General features: G+C 38.6%; 1 pseudogene; it reads left to right on the forward strand.

Annotated features, from left to right (window-relative positions):
- Positions 1-881: 881 nt before the first annotated feature.
- On the forward strand, positions 882-3846 carry LOC139448329 (scavenger receptor class F member 1-like; annotated as a pseudogene).
- The last annotated feature ends 8347 nt before the right edge of the window (positions 3847-12193 follow it).

The raw sequence follows: 12193 nt of genomic DNA on the forward strand, positions 1-12193 counted from the left end.
ACTGTTTTATGACCATTTAACTAATATTTCATACTACTTTGAAAAGTTTAATGACCTTTTAACTAGTATTTCACACCACTTTGAACACTGTTTTATGACCATATAACTAGTATTTCATACCACTTTGAACACACTTTTATGACCATTTAACTATTATTTCATTACACTTTGAACACAGTTTTAGTATTTCATGACCCTTTGAAAAGTATTTCACACCACTTTGAACAGCATTATATGTATCTGAGAACATTATTTCGTACTATTATTACAAGTATTTCATGTCATTTTGACATTTTGACTTTTGAACAGTGGTTATGACACTTCGAGCATCTAATTGTGAGAATGTTAGTGGCATTTTGGATTTCCTCCCGTAAAAACATATCAATATGGAAAACTATTGTGTTGCGTTTTAATAAATAGAACCCCAAATCACTGCATCTGAAGGAAACAGTTGTGTTTTTAATTTCCTTTTGAAACTGGAAATAACAGCAACAGACAACAGGAATACGATTAGAAACAAGGTACAGGTTGCCTTGACATTTCTCTTAATTATGCATTTGCAATTGTCCCTGTTTCCTTAATGGATGTGAGTAATATATCATGTTTAACCCTGGAAGGCGAAAAAAACGTTAGACCTTAACAGCGAAACTAATATCTGTTAAACAAGTAGTAGGCCTTCAAACAACCATACTGTGCATGTGAAGCTCGTCTGAATGAGTCAGGGTTTATTATTATTGTCATTAAGAGTGAGTTTTGTTTGTATATCAATACGGTTGTTACTTAAACCTTTTATTCATATTGCCTACATGTATCTGCACACCGCACTGAATATTTATCAGCATTTCTAATACATTTTCAGGAACACCATGCTGCTTCTCCAGATCTTTGCAATGGCATGTATGGTCATTTACACACAAGGTAAGAGTGAGTGAATGAGTTGGTGGGTTATAACATAAGTATTAGCATTCGTATGTCAGTGGCATAATGGGAGAGTGGCTGAGATAGGTTTAACATCGCTTTGAACAGCATTGCAGTTATATCACAGCTTGATGCGGGAGGAAAACTCGAAAGGATGCAGATCTTAGACATTGGCCACTTTGGCGAAACCCATGAGCACGGGTATGTTTAAACTCAGAAAGATAATCGGGGGAATCTGAGATCGAACCCATGATGATAAGTTTGAGGCACGCCAGAGGGACGCAACTCTGCACAACGTATTGCGGCGCCTTATGCGAGTTGACCAACCGTGCGACAATGACATTGTTACATGAACAAACAATAACACGACAAATCAAATATGTGTATTATAAACTAACATAAAACGGATCGAACTTTTAAAAGAGTTGTTGGGTGTGAAATATATTCATTGGGATAAACTAGCTGTAGGCATAAAATTTGATTGCCGGGAAGAACAAGGAGTATGTATTCTGTGAAGTGTTTTTTAATACATGATGATATTCAACATGCTCCGTATGCTTATGGTCTTATTTAAAGTTAAGTGATTAGTGCTCAGAAGCAATCAGCATACTAAGATTCTGCACCCTGGTAATAACAGAGGTACAAGCTATGGGAGTATAATTAATTCTGGTTAAGCACATACAGAATCAGTTGTCTTTGAATGTATGTCTCTACAAGAAACCAATCCCAACATTACCTTTCACATAGCATACCTCCAACACATGCATACCTAAACTCTCATTCATTGTGCATTATCGAAGCCAGTTCTTGAATAGACTGTTTGATTACTTTTCGTGTCATATTTGGTCATTATTACCATATATACATCCATTAACAAAATAGTCTTTAGACAATGCTTTATACATTTCGCACAAGCCCATCAGGTAATCTTTATTCTCACATTACAGTCCTTATTCACGTTTGTTGACAAATATGATAGATACAGGCAACTACCTTCGAGGATATGCAATACATATTTCCTACTGTATTTCATGAGGATTGAGAAATGTCATGTTAAATGAAAAATGTCGTCTTAATTTCATTCCCTAAAAGAGCCTTATTCCCCCGTGTAAATTCGTCATGAAAGTAAAGCTGTTGCTGCGTGACGACTGTTCAGGCAGCCTTCCCGCAGTGGACATTTCGTAACGATAGTAATTTATGTTTCTTTCCCTAATAATTGGTAACTTTAGTAATGAGCACATCAAATATATTTCATAATATTAAGATACGAAATACGTTTTCATTCCCAGGTGCTAATTGTACGAAAAATCAGCATTGTGCCGAGTGTGATGTAAACACAGGCCGATGCAGCACACGATGCTCTGCGGGATATTTCGGCCCAAAGTGCATGAATGTTTGCAGCAGAAGGTGCAGGTACCACACATGTGAGCTGGTCCTCGACAGGGGTATTGAGACATGTACTGATGGCTGCATACCAGGATTCCAAGGCCCAAACTGCCAGAGGCCATGTTACAGTACCAAGGAACACTGTACCAGATGCCCTGGTGGATGTCATGGGGAGTTTTGCCACATGGGTCGAACTTGTTTCTCTGGTTGCAGCGACTCATACTATGGAGCAGGATGTAAATTCAAAACGTCAAAGCCAGAGAATAATAAGACATGTTCAAGCAGATGTAAGTCCTGCAACAGGATCACAGGAACGTGTGAGGAGTGTCAGCCTCCATATTCTGGACTGGACTGTAGATCCTCGTGTGAGCACTGTGTCGATGGATGTGAGAGTGGCTGCCAACAGGGATGCAGACAAGGATTCTATGGAGACAACTGTACTGAAACATGCAGTAAAACCTGCCGAGCTGATCCCTCCCTGTCTACTGATGAACAATGTCCTGAGGGAGACTCATGTACCCCTGAGTGCCACAGCCAGACTGGCGATTGTGTTCACGGTTGTGTTGATGGCTGGTACGGCCTAAAGTGTTCAAGGCGATGCAACTCTAACTGCAAACATCAAAGGTGTAAACATGCAGGGGCGTGTATTGAAGGATGTGCACCTGGACATTTTAAGTCAAATTGTGAATCATGCCTGGAGCAATGTCTCAACATCACATGTGCCCCAAGCAACGAATCTTGTTGCAATGGTTGCAGCAATCGTTTATCTGGAGATAATTGTAACCTATCCTGTTCTGTATGTCTTGATAGTATTGACACGTACTTGAGTTTTTTGTTTACCGGAAAACAATATCACTCGATACACGTGTGGCAACAACTACACAAACAACGGCTCATTAGCTAATTGCTCCACTGGATCCTGTGACACAGGTAAGCCATGCTGATGTTCTGGAACTGCTTTAAGAAACAACATTCTGTTGATTTACCTGGATTCTGTTTAGGTGGAGCTCTAGACATACACAATATGTTTCTATACAATGAAGAGCCGAAAAAAAGTATTTTTTAAAATTCACCCTTGTCGAATAACGAATAAATCAAATCATATTGTTCTGAAAGTTTTAAATGTTTATCATAACACCCGTTGTTGTTTCTGAAATGATGACATATTCCAATTTCATAGCAAGCTTTTGTGAAAATACTGAGAAAGCCACCGTTATGTTTGGTTTGTAACATCTGCCGTGGTACACTGTGTTCGTCATCTTTGAGAAAGTTAGCGAAACGCGGTCAGTTTATTCAAGATTATACTAATCCCCTATGCAGGCTGTAGGAAGCAATGAAATAAAAAAAGACATACAGAATTGACACCATAAAAAAAGTATCATACTGGCATGAGATGTTTATTTAATATTACTTTCAGATTCATTTCCACTCGCCACAGGTACTGTGAAGTACCTGGTGGTGTTTGTCATCTGTATCCTGGCAGCAAGTTCAGTTGGTTACTGCTGCTACCCTGAGGTCTCTCAGCCAAAGTGTACGTACTGAGCAGATAGTACACATTGATATTGCTCTATCCTATGATAGTAAGGCTAAGTTGTCATATGCCAGTAATGGTTTCACAACATGCGCTTTTTTACATGTTCTTTTTATGGTCGGTGTTGTGTCTAACTTATCACTATCATCACCACTAATTAAACCTCCATTAAACAAATGGAAGATCGATGTAATTAGGGTATGTTGCTAACATTCATGCCTTGTCTGTTTTAGAGAGAATGCAGTTTCAGAGGTGGGAGTAGATGAAGGTGAAGCACACCACTGTCAACACAACCTGCAGGACATACAAGGTAACCAGTCCGAAGACAATGACAGTAACGAAGGCGACACGGGACCAGTCATTGTATATCTTTAATCCAACATTTAACACTCTATTCAGATAACAATGAAATAAAGTAATCTTCATTTTTTATGTTGATTTCTTTTCTCAGATATTTCGTTCACTGGTACCATGTATTAGAATGAGAAATATGTCCTGGCTGCTCTTCCATTCGTCCAAGAACTTATTTAGTACAAAGAGGTAATATAATATTAAAGAGTGAAAGAGTATGGCTTCACGTGGCATTGAGCAAGATTAGAGTCAAATCAAAGAGTGGTCACAGTATATGAGTTTCACACATTATAACAATTGGGGAATCGAACCCGGACCTTCTGTATGACGAACGAACGTTGTGAATCACTAGGCTATACCAACACCCGACAACAATAGAACATGTATACATACAGATAATACAACAGTATAAAACTGTTTAGAATTTTGCAATGTTATTGATGCCATGATATTTTGATGAGAGTAAATGAATTCTTTGTTCCATGAAGAAGAACACTATTTTTGTTGTAAATTCGTACATTGACCTTGAGTAAAACGAATCTTTGAAAATTGGATTTCATGTCCAATGGAAAAGTGGACAATTAGGAGTTAAACCTACTGTGTTCTGAAATTTAATGAAGTCCCACTGTAGAGTAGATACCTTTTATTTTAATTTAGAACCCAGCGCTTTAGCAAATATACAGATAAGAGGTATCTACTCTGCAGAGGGACTACATACGATTTCAACACACAAAAGGCTTATAACTATCTATTCTACCATGACGGCAACAAGGCTTTGAAAACGGGGCTCTCTTGCAATGCAGGGTACAAAAGATCCGCTATCTCAGAACATTCTGAAAAGGGGTCAAAGGTAGTTTTTCACACAGTTTTTCAAAAAGAAACTGACAAATAACCCTTCAAACTTAGTCCAAAGATGTTTGTTTTAATTTCATCGCAACCTGGTACACACTGTCATTTCCTTTCTTGGAAATCAGCGCAACATGTCATTTCTTGGAAATCGAAAATGCCATTTCTCATTGTAGGGGGGACAGGTTGTAGAAGAAGTTTGAAAATGCTAAATGAATATATTTCTCCAACAAACTACATTTATCAACATTCTACCATTTATTTTACATGTGTAAGTCTTATTAGTCAGTTAGCAATTACCCCAGTAAATACTTGGATGTGGCAGAATTTGACATCAGGGTTACTCACACCTCACAACTGTCAATGACTGCCAATGTCGTTTTTTACCTTCTCCGTGTCTCAGACATGTTACACGAAACAAAGATGACAATCACGATCTATGATGTGGTTCAACATTAACCTGTAGATTTACTGGGAATGCGACTGATGGTACAACGTGAGCGCAAATGGAACTGGAGAATAACTGAACAGCCGCTTGTTAGGCTGTAAACGAGCAGGCTATTTGACACGAGGGACTTGATTTAACCTGTCTGTTTCATGATGTCACGGATTAGACGCCAGCGGGTTGCAACGGAATTTAAGCGTCTCCATATGCAGGGTCATCATCAAAAACCCTCTCTTCAGACACTTACTGTCATCAGTTTATCTCAACTCAGTTGTTGATCTATGTAGTACCCTTTAAATTTGCATGTAATTTATAAGATATGTGGGTGTCGTCAATGTGAAAGTATCTGGTTGTGAAGTGTGACTCCAGGAGTAATCTCCCTTGTACTGTGTTAGTCCTGACAGTGAACCGCTTCTACCTCACTGCTGTGTTAATATGACAGGTGAAGTCCTCACCTGAATATGTGCAATGAGCGACCTGAAGTGTATCTGATTCCGACGGAGTAGTCTCCCTTGTACCGTTCACAGTGTGTACGCATACTACTAGGACAGTGTTGCTATGACTACGATCAGTTGCGCAACCCACACACGTCTGGTGGCCGAGAGGGGACGTCGCTTTCTCGCTGTCTCGCTTTCTCGCTTTCTCGCTTTCTTGCTCTATCACTTTCTCACTTTATGGCATCCTTGCTCTATTGTTTTCTCACTCTATCACTTTCTCGCTTTATTGCTTTGTCGCCTTCTTGCTTTATCACTTTCTTGCTTTATCACTTTCTCACTCTATCGCTTTCTCGCAGTATAGCAACATTTCCTCTTGGCCACGATAATCCATCTGGATATGCTAGGTTACTGCATATAAGAAATGCAGCTGATTAATATACATATTTTATTGTATATAAGGAATATCTAGTGTTTTATCCATAGTTTATATTTGACTAGATTGTAAAAGTGTATACATGGTATATCTAATTATAATCATTTTATCCTAGTTATAAAGTATATCAGTTGTGTAATGCTACTGAATAGTTATTTGCATTACAGTATTATATTAATTAGTTACAACACATACGTCATTTAGGTCTCGCTATACATGCATGTTGCTGCTGTGGGTAGATGGATCATTCCACAAACACAATCTGCGGGTTGTGAGGTATTTATGGCGATGATATACGGACAAGATTTTCACCCTGTAACACATGATTATGCAATAAGTATAACGCAAAATAAGTTATAATAGATGATAATGTATACAGGCGCATACAACTAGTATAATGCCAATTAAAATGATGTCTCACAGAATATTTATGGAATAACTAGCAGACATTTATGCATACTAAATATTACAACAGTATACATATATATATTCTGTACCTATGAAATGACTCAATGCATATAACATAATCATATATTACATGAAAGTATGGTACAAAACATCATGTAGCACTTAGTAGCCATGAATATCATTTACATATTTACAGTTTACTTATTCTATATAATATTAAATACTGCTGACAGATATTTGCACAAATCAGACACAAATAAACATATCATATATACCCTGTGGGTGACACCGAGGTGAGTCTGTCCCTACCAACAATCCGCCATTCAAAGTGTGCAGTGAGGCCATCTTATCAACAGTCATTTCGCAAAGACATAAAGCAAAGATCAATTAATTAAGTCTACTCTCATTTTTTTCATTTTTCATTTATAATTAACTCTAACGTTAATTTCAAGATTTACAGTACATACTATTCAAAAGAAGTTAAAGAACACCCGATTCTATGGTTAGTCATTAGAGAAAACGACAGAGCGAGAAAGCGATAGAGCAAGAAAGCAATAGTGCGAGAAAGCAAGAAAACGAGCAAGCGATGGAGCGAGAAAGCGATAGAGCGAGAACGCGAGAAATCTATAGACCAGAAAGCGATAGGGCGAGATAGCGATATTTCCCATTATGTCGTACATTAAAACGTTTTTTGCTGATATTTAGTGATCCATTCCTCAAGGCTATTTTGCCTCTTATAATTAGATTTCTTTAACATCTTGTAGTTGATAAATATGTTACAAATACATACATAACTTCTTCTCGTTTAGTTTGTATATACTTGTAGTGTAGTAAACAAGCAAGATTCACAGACTACAAAAGAATAGTCACTGTTCATATTTTCATTTTGTTCATCACACCACCACCACCTTCCAATATTCCTCCGTCAATCTTAAAACTGACACTCTGTAGGATAAATTGAACTGGAAGAAATAATGATAACATAAAGATTATATATTGACAAATAATTGTCAGTTGTATCAGCCACTGTTTGTATTGTTTGCAATATTTTGTCGGTCATTAGATTTGAAGTTGAAGCCGAATATTTTCTCGTCCGATTTCGAGTTCACAATTATATTGATTAAGATGCATCTACATTGTGCAGACAAACATTTTACATGTACACAGTTATGTTTCCCTTACAAAATACTGATGGATTAGATATATGTCTCCACCTTAAGTCACATATACGACTTTCGAGAGCGCCAGTAACCTGTAACCCAATTCCTTGGACAATAGAAATGAAATGCGTTGTAAATATTATTTAAAAACAACTCGTTTGTTATAATTACTTTCTATCAAACTGTCTTCGGGAATTAAATTCAATGCTAAAGTGCTTGTAAAATAAAGTTTAACTTTCCCGTGAGGGGAGACTAGATATCAGATTATAGTATAGGCTCAGACAGGAATATACATATTTATGTAACAATTCTGTATCCATTTAAACAGTATGGTTAACAACTGTGTGTTCTGGTGTGAGTTATGTAGTTATCTACTACATTTTTACACAGACAATAAGTCAGACACACACAAACACACACACACAGACATACATCATTTTGACCAAACTAGACTTAAGATTACATAAAATATGTACATAAGTACATGCAAGTACATATAGTTGTAGATTTCCACAAGACAACTCGGCCACCACACACAAGGCATGTGTGTTGCCAATGCAATATTAGAGGTATAGTGTATCTGAACCTGACGGAGTTGTCTCCCTTGTGTCGATCAGCGTGTATGCACATACTGCTTTAACAGTGTTTATATGACTAACGATCACTGGTGTACCCCGCACCCGGCAGGTACTGTGTGAATGTCATATAAGAGGTAAGTCTTGTGCACCTGAACTTGACGGAGTAGTCTTCCTTGTGCCGCTGACTTTGAGCAATGGTTTATACACTCTGCCAGTGTTGGTAGGACTGTACTGGCGGCGAAAACTACCACACTATCTGGGTTTTGACTCGAATATATAAGTGTATGCATGAATGAACGCATTCGTTGAATAGAAACGTAAACAGAATAGTACACACTACAGGCCGAAGGAAGGAATTCACAGCTGGCGTGAGTGTGGGCAGGGGTGAGTCAAGTATACATGACAGTGTGTGACCAGTGTAATCTCATTACTCTATATAAACATAAAAATTCATAATGGAAGCCCAGATACATATAAGGGCGGTCGGGTAGCCTCGTGGTTAAAGCGTTCGTTCGACACGCTGAAGTCCGTGGTTCGATTCCCGACATGGATACAATGTGTGAAGCCCATTTCTGATGTCCCCGGCCTTGATATTGCTGGAATATTGCTAAAAGCGGCATAAAAACATAGTCACTGTCCCAAACCAACACAAATATTTTTCTGCTTACTACTTTAAACACATAGTATAACACTGTGAATATTATACTTACAGAAAACGTGGGATGCTAAGTCCTAGACTCAGCCCACCCCCTCACCTGCTCTCCGCCCAACACACCCCCCTCCGTCCCCTCCCAAAAACACACACTCACACACACGCACGCGCGTGCACGCAAACATCCGCACCCACTCACCTTGTTCCTACCGTATACATGCCAGTGTGTGACAAGTGTCATATCATCACACTATATATACAAACGTGGGATGACAATACAGACCACTGTGGTCGAGCGTGTATACCGTATACATGACAGTGTGTGACAAGTGTAATATCATCACACTGTATATACAAACGTGGGATGACACTGCAGACAACTGTGGTCGTGTGTGTATACCGTATACATGACAGTGTGTGACAAGTGTAATATCATCACACTATAAATACAAACGTGGGATGACACTGCAGACAACTGTGGTCGAGTGTGTATACCGTATACATGACAGTGTGTGACCAGTGTAATATCATCACACTATATATACAAACGTGGGATGACAATACAGACCACTGTGGTCGAGTGTGTATACCGTATACATGACAGTGTGTGACCAGTGTAATATCATCACACTATATATACACACGTGGGATGACAATACAGACCACTGTGGTCGAGTGTGTATACCGTATACATGACAGTGTGTGACAAGTGTAATATAATCACACTGTATATAGAAACGTGGGATGACACTGCAGACCACTGTGGTCGAGCGTGTATCCCGTATACATGACAGTGTGTGACCAGTGTAATATCATCACACTATATATACAAACATGGGGTGACAATACAGACCACTGTGGTCGAGTGTGTATACCGTATACATGACAGTGTGTGACAAGTGTAATATAATCACACTGTATATAGAAACGTGGGATGACACTGCAGACCACTGTGGTCGAGTGTGTATACCGTATACATGACAGTGTGTGACAAGTGTAATATCATCACACTGTATATACAAACGTGGGATGAAACTGCAGACAACTGTGGTCGAGTGTGTATACCGTATACATGACAGTATGTGACCAGTGTCATATCATCACACTATATATACAAACGTGGGATGACAATACAGACCACTGTGGTCGAGCGTGTATACCGTATACATGACAGTGTGTGACAAGTGTAATATCATGACACTGTATATACAAACGTGGGATGACACTGCAGACAACTGTGGTCGTGTTTGATACCGTATACATGACAGTGTGTGACAAGTGTAATATCATAACACTATATATACAAACGTGGGATGACACTGCAGACAACTGTGGTCGAGTGTGTATACCGTATACATGACAGTGTGTGACCAGTGTAATATCATCACACTGTATATACAAACGTGGGATGAAACTGCAGACAACTGTGGTCGAGTGTGTATACCGTATACATGACAGTGTGTGACAAGTGTAATATCATCACACTGTACGCACATGTGATTGTCATAAAACATGCCGAGATGGCATACAAGCTATGTATGCTGTAAATGACAGTGTTGAACCAGTGTGGTCACACTGTATTTGATATGAAATTGGCTCTGTGAACTCTCGGGAGTTTTAGTTGTAACATTTCTTACACTAACCAAGGTGTCCTGAGCGAAGGACATTTGCTGTCAGAAACAGTTTGAACATATCACTCTGGGAAAATGGCGTCTGTTTTTCAATGCATTTAACCCAATGCAATATATGTTTCTTTTCCCATTAGCTAGATTAGCTTAAGCGTCGACAAATGTACATTATGCCAGAATAAGGGTTAACTCTATCAACTTCTTTCTCCCCCATGTCGAGAGGAACGGCAATGCACAGTTGGTGTGTCCCTGATGAACATTGGTCTGGTTTGTTGCATGTAACAATGAATTATATAATACCCCGGAAATGAAATGTACAAACGATTTTGATTAAACAGTAATAATAATAATAATAATAATAATAATAATAATAATAATAATAATAACTTCATTCATAATGTTCAACAGGTCAGTGCAGCTCACATTACTACTATGAATTTCACTGAATGCGCAAGGAGCTCATCGTGAGTAACGGCTCATGTATCTGATGAAACAGATTGCTTAGGGCGTCCAAGGAAATATAGTTATTGAAATTATTTGAATTATTGGATTAGTCATGACAACTTGTGTGCACGAAAACGGTAAACATGTCTACAAGTCACATCTGACATTCAAACAATTTTACTGAAATCGAAGTGTTTGTTTTTTGCCTAACGACAGATTCATCTATACTCCAGTCACACGATCATGTCTCTACCGGACAATCCGGTGACTGATGTGAGGAGCACTGATCTATGTCATCGGGGTGCGACGTCGCGCTTTTCCTCAATCAAGTGACTGGGCCTGTTTACCCGATACATTGACGATGGACAACTTCATGCGAAGGTCATAGTATGGGATTCTATCGTGCATCATATTGACAAGCGCCCTGTCATATTTAGTACATTCCTCCGAACGTCTACCTTAAAATGTCTGGAATGGCTTAACATGGGCTTGGATGGTGAAACGTTGATTGAAAAACTTATGTATAAGCTAAAAGTGTCTTTGCGTTATATTTCAATCAAATATGTATCCTCCAAAAAGCACCTGATCAACGTAGGCCCCATATGCTGGAGGTGATGGTATATTGCTCGATAGGAAGGGGACATCCGCCTTTCACGGTATACAGCTGTTTAAAGTGTTATACAGGTTGTTGATTTTAATTTCAATACAAGGACATTATATGGTAGAAATCTGATTGATGTTATCAACATTGACAAATGCATTTCGCAACCAACTGCTTAAAAATTGGAAATACCCAGTTCCTCAACCAGATTCAGTACAGGTGAGAAGGATTATCAATGCCGTAATATTGACGTCATACATTATCTTATATTTAACTTTAATTACATAATTCTACATATGTTTATAATTCAAAGTGGCACAATTGGCAGCATCTGCACCTACGATTACCCACAAAATATGTTTTACACGCCACGCA

The sequence above is a fragment of the Haliotis cracherodii genome, unplaced genomic scaffold (assembly GCF_022045235.1).
Source record: "Haliotis cracherodii isolate W230 unplaced genomic scaffold, xgHalCrac1.p SCAF_7, whole genome shotgun sequence".
Taxonomy (NCBI): domain Eukaryota; kingdom Metazoa; phylum Mollusca; class Gastropoda; order Lepetellida; family Haliotidae; genus Haliotis; species Haliotis cracherodii.